The sequence below is a fragment of the Varanus komodoensis genome, unplaced genomic scaffold (assembly GCF_004798865.1).
Source record: "Varanus komodoensis strain SLA01 unplaced genomic scaffold, ASM479886v1 scaffold21, whole genome shotgun sequence".
In the NCBI taxonomy this organism is placed as follows: Eukaryota; Metazoa; Chordata; class Lepidosauria; order Squamata; family Varanidae; genus Varanus; species Varanus komodoensis.
In genome coordinates, this window is record NW_025335589.1 from 6942599 (window position 1) to 6964468 (window position 21870).

General features: G+C 44.3%; 1 protein-coding gene across 3 annotated transcripts in view; it reads left to right on the plus strand.

Moving 5' to 3' along the window:
- The first annotated feature begins 18716 nt into the window (after positions 1 to 18716).
- The window catches only part of EDNRA (endothelin receptor type A), a 34032-nt gene continuing 30878 nt past the window's right edge, over positions 18717 to 21870 (plus strand). Inside the window, exons 1-2 of one of the 3 annotated variants that reach the window (XM_044430795.1) lie at positions 18717 to 19049; positions 20625 to 20769. The gene's annotated coding sequence lies outside the window, so the exon portion shown is untranslated. Of the gene's footprint in view, positions 19050 to 19267; positions 19783 to 20624; positions 20770 to 21870 lie in introns of those variants that run through there. The other 2 variants (XM_044430793.1, XM_044430794.1) reach the window with 2 other exon arrangements.

Sequence of the window (21870 nt, forward strand, 5' to 3'; positions counted from 1 at the left end):
GGTGACCTCAGAAATGTTGGGGAAATCATTCACATAAGTATGCAGTCTTTTAACAACACTACAGCTCTCTCCTGCCCAAAGGAAACCTAGGTCAGTGCCACATTGCCCTCATCCCACATTCTGGACTGACTGGAATCCCCCAGCTCACATTTTGTACAGTGTTTTACACATCAGCGGTCCAACCAACTTCTCCTTCTAAGGCATTGTCACCAAGTGCCTACTCTAAAAGATCCCCAATTTTCAGTTTCCTGCCATCTTCATCTGCCTGCTTGCTTTAATAAAACAAACATGCCCAGGGCAGAAAAGTAGCCCCAAATTTTTATAGCAATAGCTGTGCAGGGTACTTTTATATCCCAAAGAATAGCAACCCCCACCCAAAAAAGGCACAATCAAGGCTGGAGCCTGCAAAGCCTTTAAGCAAACTTACATACAGTGGACACATTCTGAATGAAGCCACAGCCCCCAACTGCCATAGCCCCCTGAAGGATGGGCATGTCTGCTCCCTTCTGCTGAAGGGAGGAGGGCTGCCCCACAGCGGTGTGGCTGGGGCTGCCAGGCATTTAACTCTGTCCCTTCGCTGCTTATCACCCCCGGCTTCAAACTGTATGGGCTGGGAAGTTATATAATAGTTCTGCTCTTAGTGGCTGCAAATATTATTACAGGATGCATCCCATTTAAAAGAATTGAGATGTACACATTTAAAAGAATTAAAATGAACAAGGGAAAAGAATGCACAGTCAATATGCCTGGCACTTTTCAGACATCTAGGTTGCGTGATCTTGGCGCTCTGGCACTGATGGACGGCCACACATCCTCTTTTATCATGCACAACCGGAAACCTTGTCAGGATTTATGCAATCCCCAACTATATGAGGTGGGCACCAAACAAGAGTAAAGATGGAAAATCTCCTAACATATAACAGGATATGTAGCCTTTAGAGGTAAGGTCCAAATGTCTCCTTGTCTCCGTCCTTAGTATCTCCATTGCTCAGAAATGGTATTATTTGAGCAAAATGAAGTGATCCTGATGCAACTACAGATCACAAGGTCTAACTTGTTCCTTTGATTTCCATATGCAGGAAAGACAAACCTATGGTCCTGTTAATACTAATGGAACACTATCATTGGAGCTCCACACTCTCTGAAGAAAGTGGAAAAATGATCCCATACCAAGAAGATCAGGAGATAATGTAGCAATCTCACCAGCCATTTCCATTGCACCGGGGCAACTCCTGCCTCATCCACCTTTCATCTTGCTCCTTGACAACAACGCTCCAGTGTGATCCATTCATGCATGTCAGGCACAGTGAACATACGGTGGAAGCAGGAACACCATTAGGGTGCTTAAGGTGATTCCCCTTGCAATGAAAGCCCATGGGAAGAGCGTGCATCTGCTAGTTCTGCTCCTGCCAGGGATGCACCCAATGGCCACACCTTGTGCAGCCTGTACAGTTGGTAGCAATGTGAAGGGGCTGCATGTGTATAACAAAGAACAGGTGCAGGATCCTCTTGTGAAGGGAGCCCAGGAGCCTTCATGCCTACTCTGGTAGACAGGTTGGATCTTTGAGTAGCCGCTGGATGCACAAACAATGAGAAGCACAGCCAACGAGAGTGAGCTAGCAGACACTATGACTCTGAGGAGCTTCACCTGAACACCATTATGGTACCAACATGCTACCCTATCCATGCACTTGCATTCAACCCACAAGACGCAGTCATGATCCTTGGATGGACTACGGTGCCTCTCTCACACCAAAGGCTCTGAATGGGGCTCAAAAGTCAACAAGCACAAAGATAAAGCACAGAAGCTACCCTGGATGAGGAACTGTGCCCTGATGGGTTGCTGATGATTCCAGCCAGAACTTTCCAAGCAGACCATTCAGCAAGCTCTCCTGACTCTCTGCAGCTCCTGAAACGGACTAGATAGGGCTGCCATTGGAAGGAGGGGCAGAGTCCACTGCAATCCACTTTCATTGCAGTGGATCCAGCATGAATCTGGATCCAAACTCATTTGGATAAGGAAGGATGAGAACTAGAACAGCAGGTCAGCCTTGTCAGCATGGCATCACATTAAACAGTTTAGCTCTGTCCTGTTTATATTCCTCTGGCACATGAGCGCAAAATGGCAAAGAACAGAGTTAACATGAGACAGCAGTGATAACACAAATACTTTTCTATTGCTTTATTTTATTTTTCAAACAACAGCCCACTGGGGTTGGGAAGGACAATTTGAGCCAACACCATCCTGGATGGGGTTAAACCTTTTCCCTTAAGCAAATTGCCTTTTTATAGCTTCTATTTGCACATGTTTTTCCTGCTAAAACAAAGAGCAATTTGGGGAAGCTATTTTGGTTCAAAAAGGATGCAGAGGTAAAGATGTTGGGCACAATCCTGTGCATGTTTAGACAGGAGAAAAGTCTACAACTGCTGAGCAAGGGAATGCCGGAAATTGTAGGACCTCTTCTGTCTAAATGCTCACAGGATTTAACCTTAAACTTCCCTTTTCACTAAATCTTCGCCCTTGCATGAATTGGAGCTCCCAATGGTTACTATAAAGATTATTAGGGAAACAGAGATATATTCTGGGGGTTCATGTTATTTGGCCTTATGAATATCTCCTTGGAAGTAAGTTCTGTTAAAACTTCTTCAACTAAATGTGTTTTGGATCAGGGTGTAAAAGTGGAAGTCTGAAGAAAGATATAGTTTCAGATATTTGCTCTAATCTTAAAGACTCATTACATAACCATTACGGCTGTTAATGAAACTGCCTTGAAACTTGGCTGGTCCTGTGGGACACTCTGCTCTTTGCAAAACCACAAGCTTCAACTGGAAATGTGCAACAAATAAAATTCCATAATATCTCTGGAGGAAAACTTGGCTGTCATCCCTTTCTCCATGTTCCTGGGAAATATCATTCTCCCCAGCTATCGGTCCAGACATGAACTCTCACAATGACAGGACGTTTAATAGGTGAGAGCTTTGCTGTCCTACATTTTCTGATGCAGAACTGAAAAGCTCAAACCAGATTGTAACGTGCCTGTATTGCTTTAGTCTGATTGCAGTGAAGCCATACAATTCATTCAAAACTGTTGATCAATAAACAAGAATGTTAGATCCTACTCCAGCTTGTACTATTTGCAAGCTAGCATTACTTCCTTTCAAAGGGTATGACCACTGCACCCATTTTGGTAGGTCCCGAAAGTTGAGGGACCTAGGGGCCAAGCAAGGGATGGCATTGATCCCATCATTAGAAACCGAGGCAGCTTTAATAATAACAACAATAACATCTTCAACAACAGGTGCACGCACACCCTTTCCTCTGAACCACAGCATGTTTATCCATGGCTGCCAACCTAATGAAAATCTTCCTCTGAGTTTTGATGTGTAGGTGTGTGTTGTAAGAGCAACAAGAGCATTCTTTTTGGCATGACCACAGCTGGGAAGGGAAGGGCTCGGCCTCTGCTCCACAGGTGCAGTAGTCTCAGGGCAGATCCCAGAGCCCTCATGCCTGCGTCAATCATTTTTAAAACTTTGATGTGATTCCTCACAATGCACTGTGCATAATGTCTATAGCTCTCAGGGCCAAAGTAGATGTTGTGTCGCACACACTCTTTGCCCTTATACATCTGATTTTGTTTTTGTTTTGTTGAAAAATAGCTGTCCGAGGAGAGGATTACATTGCACATCAGCCCTTTCCACCTGCACTGTGGCCCAGTGCAAATATACTCCTTGCATTTGAAGCTACAATAAACCATAAGAGGGAGGTTGCCACATAAGCCAGTAGTGCTTCACCCCTGCGGCAAATAGAAAGTAAGGGGGGGGGGTTCTGATTTCCGTATCCTGGAGCTGCTGTTTTAAAGGGAAAAAACATGAACTTCAAACTGTGTGTTCAACACAATGTATAGTTCGGCTCTCAGGTGCAGCAGACCTGCACAGTTTATCATTCCTTACTGCTAGGAATATACCTTTGAACAGCCAAGGCATCACACAAGTTTTCAAAGTGTAAGCATGAGCCAGTAGTGAAGACCTGGTGGACCTCAGTGTCCTTCAGCTCCAGCCAGTTTAGCCAATGATGGGAATTGCAGGCCAACAATATCTGGAGGATCCCAAGTACCTCATCCCTGATTTAAGCGTACGGGAACTGCTGTAGGCTGACTACCTCAATATGGAGATAAATGCTGTGAAGGGAGGAAATGTGAGGTCAGGAGGAGGAGGAGGGTATGAAAAGATCCATGATCCTGGGGCTGTAGGTGCTGGGCAGGTATGGCAAGTGTATTCAGTTTTTGGACAAAGCATGAAAGATTTAGTATGTTTGGATTGATTTCATACAGTCTGAAAGACATTATGTGCTCCCCATCCATACTGACTGAAATGGTTTTTACTGTGCCTTCCAATGAACAAAGATAACCCATAGGCTTTTCTACACAAGGCATATATTGTGTGCTTGTCATTATCTACTCACAGTTGTTTGTGGGTTCTTTAGATGACAATGTGGCCCTCCAGCTTCACTTCTGTTTCTAATGAGTACTTCAGTGTGCATTTTTTGGCAAGGGAAATATGATATTTAATTAAAAGTGTAAGAAACTGCTTTTTCCAATTGGGTATCTGTGCTATTCTGCTGTACTGCAGTACCACCTAGAAGTTATTGTCATGGAAAAGCAGGAAAGACAATACCCTTCATGCATTTCTTGAATCTCAGTTCTGGAACAGAATTCAGAGCATACAGTGGATTGACACCTTCTTGTAGAAAAGCTCTATATCTCCTGATATTAAAAAGTGACAACAAAAGAAAGGTACTGAGATTTAAGTCACACATTCTATATATGTCATTTCTTGTGTAAGATCTCTATCCAGCCATGAGTTTTTTAAGTACTGGGGAGAACAGTACATTTTGGTCTTGTCTATGAAGTGACTAGATGCACAAAATGGTAGTCTTAACATTTATTTGATATCTAAGTTTGCAAAATTCATGACATATTTATCATTTCTGCATGTGTTTGTTTTGCGTAACGTACTAAAAGTCACAGATAAAAAATTATGAAAGAAGCCTCCATAAAAAGAAAATGTGAATAGTTTAATGCAAATAGCAGCTATGATTCGCCTCAAGTCCTGAATCTTTTCTCACGTCAGGGCCAAAACAGATGTACTTTAAATCCATAATTAGCAACATCTGATGGTTGTTGTTTTTCATTTTTCCTGGAGGGTGTCCAGGTAACACACACACAAACACATACACGCACACTAAAAAAGGGGTGTGTAAGGGGTGTCATGAGGGCTTGGTGGGGTAGCCTTACTCCAGCACGTGCAAGGGCCATGCCAACCGCCACCACTGCATGCAATGGCTACCCCCACCAGCATCCCCCCTCTGTCCTTCCTGTATGTCTGCACATCGGCCATATCCATGCATGGAGTCCTATCAAATGCTGTCTGGATGCGCTGGGGGCAGAGGTGTGTCCGCTGCACATGGTGGCAGCCTGGGGTGAGGTAGCTTACATGGCCATAAGATTCCCCACGTGAGTTCTTTTAATGCAGGGCGCAGAATCCCAAGCTGCGGCACCCACTGGCAGCTCTAGAGTCTTCAGATGGCTATGCCCACATCCTCTAGCTCCACCACTGATTATGTTGGTTTCCTGGCTTTTGTGCAGCTTTTCCCCCTTTCTGAAAGGTTGAGATGCCTCCCCAAGACTTAGCTGCTGGAAGTTAAGAGAATTAATTTAGGCTATGCCGGCATTTGGGGCCCCACCCCTTTTGTCTCTTGATGACCCCCAAGACCTTCTTTGAGATGGACTCTGGCCTTAGGCTGCAAGAGGTTCAACACCTCCTTTCCTATTTTTCTTCAAAAGTCTAACTCAATGAATGTATGTCCTCTGCCACAGCTTGTAAATATAAAAAGCATTAAGGAAAGACAAGGTAAAGTTCAGTTTGTTTCTAAAATTAAAATGGACTAGAGAATTTTCAGATTGAGAGTTAATCCCCTGTGCAGTCAAAAATGTGCATGTGTTAGTGTATATGTATATATGCAAATTCAGAATGAGAAATGGTTTTAGAGGGTGACCTAGCCCCAAATCTCCAGGAAGTTTCGATTATCTCTGTTCTATTGAAACCCCATGGAGTAGTTGGTTTTTTGCCTGTATGTGGTTCACTTCCAGTTACCTCCCTCTCTACAAAACTTTCTGCCTAGGGTTTCCCCCTTCTGAAATCAGATGTCTCCCTATCACCTGTCCATATGTTCCTTTCTACAAAAAGGGGTATCTGGGCAGACAGAATCCTTTCATCACACACACACACGGATTGATTTTAGAATATCTACAAATTAGCATAGGCAAATTTATGCTGCTGCTGTTGCCCTTGGCCTGAGTTCCTAATCATTTTGTACCTAGCACCAGCCCTGTTAAAATTATACACCTCCCTATACTCTGGAAGAAGTTCTTGGGCAAGAAATTCTCAGTGTCCCCAGCTCCCTTTCCCCTGTTCCTGTGTGCTGGGCTTCCTTCTCTGGTGTTCAAGCGCATGCCAGCTCAGAAGGAGAAGCAAGAAGGGCGCCTCGCACCCCCCTTCTCTCCACTGCGGCCACTTAGAGAGGGCAGATGGACCAGCAGCAGCAGGCCAAACAGTCTAAACCACGTATGCTTCTAAAAAAGAGTGGGAAACAGGAAGCGCATCTTTCTCTTGATTACAGTCTAAAAGTAAAGAATCCCTGGGTTAATGAATTAAAAAACCATAAGGTCATGTGGCAGATAAGGCCTCCTTCCCAAAACTGCTTCTTCCTGGCTCTGTTTGTTTCTTCAAGGATTTTCATATTTTATAATATCTTTTATTGCATTTTGTCTGAAACACCGATATATTGAATTAACATAAAACATAACTTCCAGAAAATAGCCTTATGGTTTCCCTCAGAAATACATAATGCCTTAAAAAAAATCAGAAGTCTTACCAATACTATTATAGAACATGTTCTACAACTGGTTGTTGGCATGGACAGATGGAAAAAGTCAAAACCTTTTGGTACCATACCATGCTGGTTTTCTTGAGAAAAACAAACATTTGAGGAGCTGAAAAGGTCTTTTCCTGATCAGTTATTTCACTTAACTAGTTTCTAAGCTACTCTCCCTCTGAATCTCTCTTGCAAGCTTGCACAACTCATAACGTAAATGCAAGTGAAGATTTTGGGTAAATGACACTGGAATTTGTAAAAAGCATTGCCAGTTTCATCCAGCACATGGGTTGGATCCTGCTGGTCTCATCCACTTATGGAATGGATTGATATGGGACCCACTGCGGTGCTAGACTAGGACGGAGGAGTCCTGTAGTGTCGGCCTTGCTTAGCCATGAAGCTCCCTGCGTGACTTTGGGCCAGTCACTGACACTCAGCCTACCCTACCTTGCAGGGTTGTTGGAAGGGTAAAATGGAGAGGAAGAAGCTCATGCACGCCACCTGAGGCGCCTTGGAGGAAAAAAAAAAAGAGAGAGAGAGAGAGAGGGCATTAATATAATGAATAAATATCCAGCAGTTTCCTGCTGGCGGAAGATGCTTTCACCAGTTGCCCTCTTCCAGCGCAGCTTCTCATGCTACCTGCCACTCTATTCCGGGTGGGATAATCTCATTCTTTGAATGAGCAGTTCCTGGAAGGTGAGGTGGTTAAAGATGAAGGAGGATTTGCTCAGAACTGCCTCCTTTTCTTTTTCTGCCAGGAGCACCCCATGAATGCAACACTGTTCACAGGAGCTCTGGAACCAACGTAATATATCTCCATTCCCTTTCTCTTAACAGTGAGTCTTGAAAGGGAAACCAAAGTGCATTTCCCTCTTACAGTTAGAAATGGGAAGTATATTTGTGCAAAGGAAAGTTCCCCTCCCACTGTTAGCACCAGCTGTCAGACAGAAGGCTTGATACGGGGAACAAAGACATTTTGTGTAATCTACCATGTGCAGACTACCTATCCTCTTAATGCAAGAGCAACTGTTTTAAGGTATTTGTCCAATCCAAAGAATGGATTGCAAATTATATCTGAACTATGAATGCCCATTTTGTGTTTGATATAATTCTTAACATGCATGTGATTTCCTTTGTCTCAAGGGGAAAAAATAAGCTCTGAAGGGGCAATCCTATGCACAATAAAGCAGAAGAGGTCCTAAAACGCTCAGCATACCCCTGGCTGAAGCATGCTGGGTGTTTTAGGACTTTCTTTTGCCTAAACTTTCATAGGATTGCAAATTAAGTCTGCTTTTCTCTGCCTGGCACTTTTCTGATGATGGGACTACAAGTTCCATCATCCTTGAGCATCATGCCATGGTGCCTGGGATGATGGAAAGGTAATCCCACACACTAGAATGACACCCAGTTGAGGAAGGCTGTCTGGTTCACCATTTTACTTTAATAAACAGTTAACACTAACATGAACATGAATGGACATGAAAATGACATTACACTTCTGTGGTCCTATCTTTGATCACTCACAAGTAAAAACAGTGTGTCTGTATTGTAGGACATACCTGGCTGGCTGACATTAAGCAAAAGGGCATTAAGCCCTAGCTAGCTGGCATTAAGCCCAGACAGGCTGGTCACATCACAAGAGTTATCAGTGAAATCGGACCTGTCCACATGGCCAGGGATTAAGAAATTCCTTGCCAGAGCTCCCAGCCCAACTCTAAGGTAGCTCAGCTTCCCAGGTAAGTGCAGGAACCACCTGTATTCAAATGTACCAATCAGGGCTTGCAGCAGGAATTTTGAAGCAATGGTCATCTGTCAGCACTACCTGGTCAGCAAAGGTATAAAAGGAGACTCTGTTCTGGGTTGATCACCCTTTTGCTTGTGATCAAACTTATTCTTGAGAATAAAATGTAGTTTTGCTCCTTTCATTCTTGTTGTGCTTTATTGAGCAAAGCATGCCAGGTCCAGACTCACTGTGTCCTTCAGTATTACCATATGGAATTGATTTTAAACCCCAAGCCAAATGTAAGGCATAACCTGCCAACAAAAGCTAATCAGGAAAACTAAATTAAGCAAGCAATTAAAATAACAGCACCTTCTGCCTAAATAGTTGTGCCTCTTCTAGTTCCCTTTTATGCAGCATTGGTTAGGCCCCATCTGGAGTACTGTGTCCAGTTCTAGGCACCGCAGTTTAAGAAAGATGCAGACAAGTTGTGGAAAAGGTTCGGAGGAGGCAGCAAGGATGATCCAGACACTGGAAGCAAAGTCCTGTGAGGACAGACTGAAAGCACTGGGCATGTTTAGCCTCGAGAAGACTGAGGGGGAGCTATGATAGCACTCTACAAGTACTTGAAAGGTTGTTACAGAGGAAGCCAGAGCAGGCCGACTCATCCCACTGCTGGCAGACACACAACCATTCAGAAGTGGCTCAGCCAGTAAGGCCTGATTGGTGCTTTACTGTCCATATTAGTAGCAATTTCAGGCATGGCAACCACCATATTGGGGGCCACACAACAGGGCTTTGAGGGCACAGCTCATGCACCCTGACGTGGAGGAATATACCTGAAATGCCACATTGGTGGAAGCTATGAGCTGTCTGTGCTAATAATTACCAATGCCCCGTGTTTGCAGAGATGTTACATTGGGCAACATGTTCGGTCACATTGTAAAGCTCAGAAACATTTTTTTCACTAAAAGGCTTTGGCTATTGAATAGTGTAGAAACATAATAGATTACAAAAATAATAATGGAAAATCAAACTTCAATTTAGGAATCAATTGCCTTTTGTTATTGAAATGACCATTTCCAAGCATTCCATATGGCCCTGAAAGTTTGCACACACAAACGAAACCCTGTCCCTGCCCAGCCAATTCCATATTTGTTATTTCTGCAGTACAGAAGTTCTAGGATGACTTGTTTAATTAATGACTTAGGAAAAATCTTTCTCTCATGAGAAATAGGGACAGCTCAAATTTGACAGTGAGAAAAACATTAGGGTATGTTTATTCTTCAACATTCTTGTAATTTAATTTGTTAGTTGCAGAAACTGTTCAATAGAAGCAGGAACATTAATTTTCCATCTTATATATGACCACTTAAGATTTTTATCCTCATTTAGTGATGGATTAAGATAGCCATTATGATTGTAAGGAACTTGAAAAAGGTTTTCAAGATGTTTCTCTTTAAGAAAGCAAGGTTCAAAATATGAACTCAGTTCTTCAGAGCCCATATATGTTCATATCCATGTTAACTGCTCATGCACCACCTTAAAAATCGGTTTTAATGAGATAAATGAGATAAAATGGGCCTATGCACACATGCTTGGGAGTAATTCTTACCGAATGCAGGGAGACTTAATTCCAAGTAAACAAGCATGGGATCAGGCTGTAATGCAATTAGCATTCATAAAGTAAGTTAAACCAAAAAAGTTTTTTCCTTCTTTCCCAAACATTCTGGATATGTTAGAGACCTGGCAGTGTCTCTTTTCAGCAGCTGCAGGCTCTGCTGGCATGCAAAGAGTCGGGCTGTTATATCTTTAATATATTTACAGAATGCCCAAATTACTCCAGGCACTTCTTGACAACACAGCTCCCGACCTTTGTAAAATAAGAAGATAGGACTGAAGTGAGTTTATGCCAAATTACCATTTCTCACAAAATAGTTTTCCCACAGCAGCTCCTAAGATAGAGGTATAAGCCAGATTTTGGCACTGAGAAGATTGTGGAAAGGATCCAAAGTATGTGTTTGATACTTGAAATGGATGTGCGCAACTGTATCCTATTTGAAACAATGCACTACCTCTTAGCTGCTGACAGAAAGGACGGCTTGCCAAATAACTCTATGTCTACCTTCATGGGGTACAATAAATACCATATTTTCCACCTGCAATCTTTTATTTCCAGGTAGCCATATGAATACAGAGTTAATACGCACCCTATTCAGTAAGGTTTATTCCTTATCTCCCAACATGCATTGTGGGTTATGTTTTCTTACAGGACAGTTCATATTATATTTCAACAACATATGTTGTTCTAGTGTAGACAAAACAACCCTGAGGTTTCTGTTCTGTGGCCCTTGATCTATTACCACTACTTTAAACAGCATGTAAGGATCTTGACTATTTGTTCAGATCATCATTGGAAGTCTTACCTGCTGACCTGCCATTACGATCTGTGAGGCTGCCAGGCAATAAAGATGCAGTCTCCTCATGCTTGGCCTCTGTCTCACAGATTTCCACCTGGGAAATATATTGGCTCCATCACTTTTTGTTTTTCAAGGATTTGAAAAGCTTCCTTATTTTCTTTCACTTTTAACAAGAAGATTTTATACTATCTGCTCTTTTTGTTGGTTCTTTACCTTTTAGATCTGGCATCTTTTAAAGTTTAATTTCAAAGTTGTTTAAAATTGATTTGATGTTAAGAACTTGTTACAGCAATATGACATTATATGTTCCATATCATGTACCACCTTGTGAAGACTGCAACCTGAAAGGTGTCTGTTAAATGCACTCCGTAAAGATAACAGGTGATCCAATACCATAAAAAGAGCTGATATATGAAAGAGGAAGCATTCAAAATAGTATTTTCTTCCTTGACTTTCTTTTGTCCTTTTCATTTTGTATGCGTGTGTGCAGACAGGTGTTAAGATAAGAGTATGACAGAGGCTCTCTTAAGCTATTTCGTGGATCTTTATGTTCAAGGACCATTGAAATTTTTAATCTTTAGTTAAGTTGCTATCATTTATCCCCAAATCAAACTCTACTGTCCTGAGTCTTCCTAGTGGCTTGTAAAAATAAATAGCCTTATCCATGTGAGAAGTCTGTTCTCACATAGCCTCCATCCAAGATCCATTCACATACTGTGGCTATCAAAAATTGTTTCCACAGAACACTTCTCAGTCTGGTGATGTGATATTTGTAAGCTCTTCCTTCAGTGACAGGGCCAGTTCCATAGAGTCTGAGCATCAATGGTTGCCAGAAATGTGGCTTAGCCTTTCCATGCCATGCGGCTGACCATGAAGTAAGCAGCTCAGAAATGTTGCAGTCCCTAGACCAGGGTCCTCACACTATGGCCTGCGGGCTGATCTGGCCCACCATGCCCATTTCACCGGCCCACCCCAGAGGTTTCGCACTTGCTGCGCACGCACAGCTTGCTCACGAGGAGATGGTTTTGGGCTTACTCGGAGAAAACGATCTCCACACGAGCAAGCTGCTGCCTTACCTCGTGCCCTGCCCCTGCCCCCTGCCCCCCACCGGCACTGCCTTGGCAGCCCGCGCCCACTGCCGGCACCTCTCAACTGGCCCCCTGTTGAAAAAGTTTAAGGAACCCTGCCCTAGATACAAATTGGCCACCTGAAAGATGTTTCAGCTGAGTGCTTGAACCAGGATTGCAGCTTTTACATTAAATTACTACTTTAAATATATGCTAAGATAATATAGATATGAAGGCTTGAGGAGAAATTGGGGCAGAACAATTAGAATTACGTTGTGACTCCATACACCCCTCCCCCCCCCAAAAAAAAAAAAAAAAGCCAAAATCCTTTTTCTTGTTTTCCCATTTCTCTGTTTCCCAGCACCCCCCACCCCCACCCAGCCAGGCTTTCACATCTATAGACAATATTTTGGTTCAGGAAACAACAGCCTACACTTCAACAACCCACACACATTCCTTGAGTGTGGGTTGTTGATACAACATGGGTTCTAGTGTGAGTTATGATGTTGTCTGAACACCAAGCATTGTGAACAAGCTACAGTACACAAAACAGTAACAAAGTATGGGTTCTCTTCATGGGTTGTTTGTAACTAACAAGCCATAGTTTCCAAGTTAGCACAACTGGGGTCTAACATGTTTCAACAGCAACCTACGGCTTAACAACAAACCATAGTCAATTCATTCTCAACCTGTGAATCTGAGTTATCGGGATGTCTGAACCATGTCAATAGATTCACATACTGATGTTAGGGATGTCTGTACAACAAGCCTGCCAGGGTTCACATAATCACTGGGGGAAAGACACTACCGTGGCTTTTTTCCTCCTTGGTAATTGTACAATTCCATTCCTTGCCATCATTCTGACATCTACAAAACTTCTGTAACTTGTGCTCCAAAAAGCATTGCTCAATCTGGGTTTAGTGAAGCTGACTTTTAGGTAAATGTGTTTAGGAGGATAGCAGTTGCTTAAGCCAACTCTGAGAAGCTTAAATTCCCAAAGTTTTCAATACTTCTAAGGAACACATATACTGGTGGTGGTGAGGTGGTGGTGGGGATGTTTCTTCAACAGGTGACTCAGTACTGCCTCTGTGAACTAAACAAAGTCCTGTGTACATTTACTGAAGTCACTGACTTGAAGCAACATCTGTCATCGGAAAAGAAATAGCCTGTGCTGTCACGCTTGGCAATGTGAGAAGCTGAAAGGTCTGAGAAATCAACACAGAAGACAGAGGGCATTCCTCTCTTGCAGGTTATTGTAGAGAAAGCTCGGGGCTCTTCAGATTAAGAAATGAATGCAAAAGATTGTATGTTTATGATGTCTTTTACAAAGGGTGATTCCCATGCCCTAATCATAAAAAACAAACCAACCAGAAAGATTTAATGTACAGACTGAAAAACTCTTTAAATTGTTTGCCTGTATATAAACAGAAAAATAAGGAAGAGCCAAATATAACTTGGGAGTCTTACCTCTGAACTGCATGTGTTTCAGAGCTAGTTGTGGCCCTCAATGGAAAGAATAGGGTTGGCACTTAGAACATGTTCAGAAGTACTGGTTGAAGTCCTATTTTTAACCAGGATGAGGTGGCATTGAGTTTGTGTGTTGCAAAAGTACAGAAGATTGTTAGTTACTGAATTTTGCATTGCATTTTTACTACCAGTGGAAGGCATTTAAGACATTTTTCTGACTCAGGTTGGCCAGTCTTGGGTCCAGTGCATCTTGGCTTGGGTGGTGGTGGGGTAACCATCATTTGCTGTTTGACCTCAGGTGAATCTGCTAAAACAAGGTATCTGTGAAAGCACTTGGAAAGACCAGCAGTCAGCTAGCACCAAGGCCTATGCTTTATTAAGGGAAAAAGAGTGCAGACAACCAATAGGGTATATATAAAACATAAATATTACAAGCATTCATTGACCCACTTCATCCATAGTAGCTAATTAAAGGCTAAACAACCCAGAGTTAGCCATGGCTGTGCCATATGGTATGCATCCGGAAAGGAGGAAGGAACGTAAGGAAGAGGGACAGAAAAGAAGAGGGGGGAATGCTACATGTCAAAGCAGAAGAAAGAAGGAGATCCCTTTTACAGCCACCTGACCAGGTCTCCTTTGACAAGGAGCCGGGAACTCTCCAACAGGAAGAAGCAGAAGGACTGCAGGAATATCCAAACCTAGGCTTACCTTCTAATGTGGAAGCAGTGGATAAACCTCTGGGAGCCTTGGAGGGTAGCAACACGGTGGGAGGGCTTCTCTGTGGTGGTCTCCTACTGTGGATCAGTCTCCTTCTGAGGTCCACCTGGTGACAACCCTGTCATCCTTTTGACATGTAAACACATCATTTTAATGGCTTGACTGGGGTACCCAGGTCAGCTGTATAAACAGGTTTATTCAATGAGTATGGTTTTAGTTGTAAAATCTTGAAGTTCTGCATTTTAAACAAGGTTATGCTTTTATTTATGATGCTATTTTAGAAATTGTTATAAACCACCACAGAACTATTGTGTGGTATAAAAAAAATGAAATTAATATTACCAATAATATATCAGTGCAAATATCAGTCCATTCAAATTCTTTTCAAGGAATCATAGTAGACTTGGAAGGTGCCAGAGGGCCATTGGGTCCAACCCCTGCTCAGTGCAGAACTCCAACTTAGACCATCCCTCTCAGATGGCTCTCCAGTTGTATCTTGAAAGCAATTTCTCTGAACATCCTCCAGCTCATCTTGTTGCCTACCTCTGAACTCTTTCCAGCTTTTTTGTATCTTTCTTAAATTGTGGTGCCCAGAACTGGATACAGTACTCCAGATGAGGCCTAACCTGTGCTGAGTAAAGGGGAACAACTGCTTCTTGGGTTAGGATGCAGCCTAAAATAGCATTTGGCCTTTTTGCACCCCTATCATATTGTTGGCGCATGTTAACTCATATCATGAAATAACGGCAATTCCAAGATCCTGCTCACTTGCATTATTGTTGAGCCAAGTATTCTCCATCTTGTAAGAATGCATTTGGATTCTTTTTCCTGGATGAAGAACTTGGCATTTATCCCTACTGAATTTCATTTCATTCTGTTCTTTTCAGCCCAGCACTCCAACCTATCAAAGTCACATTGAATCTTCTTTCTCTCTTTCAGAGTATTAGCTGTCCCAGTTTTGTGTCATCTGCGCATTTGATAATTGTTCTCTGCACTTCCTTATCCAAATAATTAATAAAAATGTTGAAGAGCACTGGACCCAGAACTGAACCTGGCAACAATGCACTTGTTACCTCTCCCCAGTCTGAGCAGGTGCCACTGATGAGCACTCCTTGACTCTGATTCTGTGGCCAACTGTGGATCCACTTTCAGTCATTGAATTCCAGTCATGGGAGGCATCCCACCAAGTTTTAGTTATATCTATCAGTCGTATTCACCTTCCTGTATTAAGAGTTCAGGTTCATGCTATTTGTTTCCCATACTCTGGGCATTAGTATATAGACATCAAAGACCACATGCTTTATATTCTAGCTTTCCTCCTACATTTTGGGAAGACTATTTTTGGGCACTCTTAAAGCTGCTCTCTCTGTTGTGGTGCATAAGCCTTTGTCTGTTGGTACACCCAGGTGTACTTCTCCCTCCTCTGCAGGATTCAGTTTAAAACCCTCCTGATAAATTTCATGCTGTGACCAAACACATTCTTTCCAGTCCTTGTAAGGTGCAACCCATCCTTTGCCATCTACCAGGAAGTGTAGCCCATGGTCCCAGAATCCAATCCTCTCATGTCAGCACCACCTTTGTAACCAGGCGTTCACTTGGAGTATATTTCTTTCTTTGTCTGTTCCAATTCCAAGAACTGGAAGAATTGAAAAGTATCTGGGCCCCAAAGTTCTTGACTTTCCTCTATAAAGCTTCAAAGTCTGATGTAATTTCTTCAAAGCTCCACTTGGCCATGCCATTTGATCCCACATATATAAGAAGGAAGGGATATGTGTCAATGGGCTGTACGAGCCTTGGCTATCCCTTCAGTTACATCACTAATTTGTCCTCCAGGGAGACAGTATACCCGACAAGTCCATGGTCTTCCTGACATGCGTGTGTTTCCATCCCACACAACAGGGAGTCTCCCACGACTAACACTCTTCTTGCTCTTGCAAGCCTTGGTATCATTGCCACTACTTGGTTGACCTTTAGCCTTTGTTCAGTGCTGCACAGGATGACTTGTAGCTCGTCCACTGCAGGCTGCCCTCCAGTCTCATCCCCAAGTAAATGAAAGTGGTTTGAGAGCTCTCTGCTTCCACCAGCACACAGTATCTTCTAATTCTTCTTCACCTAGCTGTAACCCTTTTCCAAAGAGTTTCCTTCTCATGTCCCTTACCTCATAATTTTCCTCTTCTGCCTCAGCTTGCAGTTGCACTTCTAGCTCCTGTACTACTTTCAGCTGTTGCAGTTTCACCTTTATGTCTGAAATGTCTTCATCTTCTTTTATTACCCTGAGGGTGGGCAGTCACTGCTCTAGTGCTTTCACCTCTTCTTCTAACATGCCTGCAAGCTGGCACTTGTTGCACATGCAGGCCACGTTGCCCTCAGGCAAGAAAACAAACTTTGCATGAACATTGCAAGTCACCACCACAGGACATTCGTTTGGTCCATTCTTTCTGCTACCTTTTTGATTCTATATTGCCATTGTAATAACCAGCGCTTTCTCCTGTCATATCTGAAGGTCAATAACACAGTGAGGATGTTACAAGGAAGAAAACAACGTGGGTAGGGGGACTCAGGGAGAAAAAGATAAAGAAAAAAGTTAGGGAACTCTCCCTTGACCTTCCCTGCTGAACTCCACTGCCTTGTTTGCTTACTCTGATTTCTCAGAGAGCTTGGATGCTGGGGCAGTTTCTGATCTGCTCAGCTAGGAGTCAGGAACCAGAATAAATCTGCCCACCCACACAGCTACTGCTTGCTTGCAGTTGCAGCTCTCCGGACACACTTCCTTCAGCTGCAGCACAGTTGCAGCAGCCCCAAAACTCAGCAGCGTGTTGTGGGGGTGGTCTGGGGAAGACAGTGACTACCAAAAATGAAGGGGTTTCCATGCAGCCTCTAGACTGCGTATTGCCAGTCTCTTAGAAGAGACTGTTGCTGGGCTAGTCCAGGTCCCTTACCCCTTTGCCTCTGCTTTTGTCTCCTCTTTCAAAACATCTCTGCTGCCAAACTCCAGTTAGTTCTCCCTGTTAGCTCACTTGCTCTCTGGGAGCTTTTGTATGGGATATAATTGTCCACAGAAACTAAAATCACAGGCTTTCTTGTGACCTCGTCATGTAACGCTGACCACTCCTAAAGATTCACTAACACAGTCTTGTGCCATCACAAAATTGCATTCCAGTGACTGTATAGAAAGCAATTTTCCATTTGAAGATGGTCATTTCAGAGTGTGTTATCAACAGATCACCTCAATTCAATGTATTCTAGTGGCTGTTCTGAAATTCATTGTGTGCCAATAGTCAAGGAATGAACGAAGGTTCATTATTTACTTTAGTATGTCTTAATCCATGTAGACCTTATACAGGTAACTGGTAACTCTGCTTTTTAAAGTGATCTCTACCTGGCAGAATAGAGATAGCCTATTCAAATGCAGCCGAAAAGTGTGCATAGGCTTTGCTCATCTCTAACCCTTTCAGATCCATCTACACATGTTCCATGAATACATAGGAGTAGAAGGGGATAGAGGTCACCACTACAACAACCTCTGTTGGGTAATCTGTCCCCACAAATCTGTGTCTGTTCATTGCATGGAAGCAGCGCCCAGACCTCTTGGAGCCCAGGGTGCACATGCACATGTGTGTTCACATAAGCCCATGCACACACACACACACAAACTTTCTCGCTATACCAGCTACAAGAAAAGAGAAGCAAGGGAAGCTGCTGTCAAAGGCAGCACGCTGGGAACTCCGTGACAGAAGAGGCCCATTGCGGGGATCTCACCTATGGGCCTTCCAAATGCTGGCACTAGCACTGATGACCTGTGCAATGGAGTTGCGTCCTTTGCCTATCTGCAGTCACGGATCCTACAGAGGTCGTTTGAACAGTACAACTTTGCACGTAGGGCGAGCACATCAGCAGGGGCAACAGCAGCAGGACATTTCTCCCTTCTGTGGGGACAGTGAAAGGGGGGGAAGGCCCACAGAAACCACGGCGAGACATTCCCAGGCCTGTTTGGGCACGGGGAGCGCGGCGCGCTCTAGGGGACTGCGGTGTCCCCGATGGCTCGCTCTTGATCCTTGGCTCTCTTCCCCCACAAGGAATAGGAGCAGGGGAGGGGGGCACCGCCACGATCCCAAGCGGTTCTGCTGCTTCCTTGCGAATCTCCGCTTCCTCCCCGGGATGATCCCGGATTTGGAGCACTTGTCCCGCGGCAGGCAGGCAGGCACCGATCCGCGCCTCATCCACGTTCCTCGGGCGGGGGAGCGGGCAGGCGGGCGGCCATGCAGCCCCTCCTCCTATCCAGGGGAGGAACTGGTTAAAGGACTCGGCGTTCCCTCTTTGCGGGGAAGGCAGGGGAGGGAAGGCTGCCTTGGGGTGGGGGAGTTGCTAGGTCGCTGGCAGCGTCTCAGTTTTGGCTGGAGATCTTATTTTTCTCCTCGCCCCCCTCCCCGCTTTGAAACTGGGGCATGGGGAAAGCAGGAGGCTGACCCCTCCTCGGATAAGTGAGGTGGCGAGTCGGGATCCGACCCAGCCAAACGGAGGCGGGGGCCGGTTTGCAAAGTCTCTCCTAGGAAAGGGACCTCCGCAGAGGAAACGCCGCCAGAAACCACTTCCTTCCAAACTTGTGCGGCGGAGCGACGCTATAAAGGGCTTCCCGCACGCACGCCGGAGCGGAGTCCGGAGCGGTGCGCGGGCCGCCTTCGCCGCACGGCCGGCGCAGGCTTTCGCGCGGAGAGCACCGAACGGTGGGTGTGTTGCGCGAAGCCGCGTGCGCGTCGCCCTGAAGGGCCGCAGTCGGGGTCTCCTCGCACCCGCCTCGCTTCGCGGCGCGGGCGAGGCGCGGGAAGGGCGGCTGGAAGCGCCTCGCTGGGGGATGCAGAAAAAAAGCGCTCGCCTTTTGTCATACGCTGGACTCCCTTCTCGCAGGCATGTGCTCCGCCTGGCCGCGGTTGCGCTGAAGGAGAAGGGAACAGACGCAGCCCTTATCTCTCCAGAGCAACTCTTTACTGTGTCTGCGGTGAGCAGAATTCAGACGCCTGGCCAGACTCGATCTAGCAGGGGGACGCGGCGAAAAGCGGCCAGGCGGGCTGCGGTGGCCAGAGGGAGAGCAGCGGCGGACGGGCGGTTTAATCTTACCACCTCCTATCGTTCGCCCTTTAAAAACCGCTCCCTCACCCCATAATCCCGCGTCTTCCTAGCCTACGGTTTGGGGGAGATAGCGGATCCAGAAGATACCGGGCTTGATGGAAGACACACTTGGAATAATGCTTTATTGCAATGAATGGATCCTGCCACGCAACTACAAGTTGAGGGTTAGGGTTGAAATTGCGGAGTTAATCGTAACTGGTTACTTCTGGGACATCCCTTCCGGGGTTCTCCTCTGAGATCGACGACCGTTTCTTCTTTGCAAAACAGACCGATTCCGGATTTAGGCTTAACTTCAAGGAGACCCACTGAAATCCATGGGAATTGATCTAGGTACAACTAAATCTGGATTCAAACCAGTGTGTTTAGGATAGTCGATCTTTTGTGCTGAAGTCAGTAGGTAGAGTTCCAAGCTCACTTTGTTAAAAGTGCTAAGTTCCATTAATGTCAGTTATTTATAAGCTGCAATGATACCACTAAAATAGCACAACTATCTTTTTTTAAAAATAGTACTTACAAAACAACACCCCAGACTGCCACTGGTGTACCTGCATTTAAGCAAACATTCCACTGCATTATGGTCAATATGACTAAATCTGTCTGAAGTGCCAGCTTATCTTTTTTACAGTTCAATCCTGCACATGTTTGCTTGGGACTCTTATTGTGGTTAGTAGGACTTGCTTCCTAGTATGCCTGTTTGCAGACATAAAGTGTCTGGTACTATACACTGGTACTTTACTGTTTATCTACCTCTGTCAGAATGTGTTCTTGGAAGTTATGCCATTTTTTCCAATTTTTACTTCAAAAATTCCTGGTCACATAGTTTGTTCTTTCTTATACATGTTGTAAGAGAACATAAGTCAGTGCACAGCAAAGTTAAAACCAACATGGATTTAAATCAGTTGGTAATTCAGTCCTGAAGAGTATAATGGTTTAAATTTGGACTGCATTTCTCAAGTCATATACTTGGAGGTAAAATCAGCTGAGTTCCAGAATCTTGTGGGATGCTGGACTAATTCCACAGTTGGTGTGATCCAAAAGTGGTGTGATCTCCTTTGTTATTAAAGTAGGATATACAGCTGATGTTCCATTATCACAAGATGAATTCTTCCACCAGTGAGAAGGATATTCAAGTGATGCTTGCTCCTGCTAAAATCATTTTTATTTTATTATAGAATTTTGTTATTGGATTTGCCTGTGGATTCCATGTGACAGCCAGGGGATGTATAGCATATTCCCATTTGGACAGGGTCCATAATTCGTTAGGATGGCAAAGGCTTTCTATACAGAAGGCCCTTGACTCCTCCATGTAAAGTAGAGGTGGGTACCTTGTGGCCCTATAGATGTTTTGTCCTACAGTTCTCATAATCTCTAACCATTTGCTATGCTTGCTGGGGAAGATGGGAGTTATAAGCCAGAACATCTAGAGGGCCCCAAGCTGCTGAGCCCTGGCTTGAAAAATCAAAAGCAGAGGTGGGCAACTTGTGGCACTGCAGGCATTTTGGCCCATAACTGCCATCTGCACTAGCCAGCATAGCTAGTTGTGAGAGATGGTGAAAGTTGTAGGCCAAACTGTCTAGAAGGGTAGTAGTGTCTATCTAATCTTAATGTCTAAGATTTGTGTCTATGTCCATTTAGAGCAGCTGCCAGTCAGGACCTAGCTTTCATGCTGGACTAAGGCCATTTCAGATCCAAATGGGGTATTGGTCTCATTTACTTCAACTGAGGAAACTCTACTTAAAACTATATATTGCACTCAACTGTGTGTATCACTTTTTCAATGCTTTTTTGAACAAAAGCAACAGAAGTGTCTAAGTGCTACAGGTGTCAGTGGGAGAACAGAAGGGGGAGCTTTGGAATAACCATTACCCGCTAGCTGTTCCTCCTCTCAAACTACCACTCATCTATGGTCCTGTACCTGCTAAGTTCAGGTCCATAGCATGTGTGATAGGTTTCTGATTAGGGAGTTGATGATTGTTCTGTTCCATCTGTCAAGTAGCATGAACTGTTTGTTGGGGTTTGTGAAACATTTGAGGCTTGTGGGTTGAAAGCAGAATGTGCTGGTGCATAATTTTCCTGTTGAATATGAACTATGGCAATATAGAAGCCACAGGATTACAGTAGCCTTAAGCACAGAATCATAGATTAATAGGGCTGGAAGGGACCAGAAAGCCATTGGGTTCAGCCCCTGCTCAGTGCAGGACACCAGGTTAAACCATCCCTCTCAGATGGTTGTCCAGTTGCATCGTGAATGCCTCTAGCATGCGAGAGCCCACAACCTCCCTGATTCATTGGTTCCATTGTCATACTGCTTTAACAGTCAGGAAGCTTTTCTTTATATCTAGCCAGAATTTTGCTTTATGTAATTTGAGCCCATTTTTCTGTGCCCTGCAGTCTGGTATGATCAAGAAGAGATCTTGA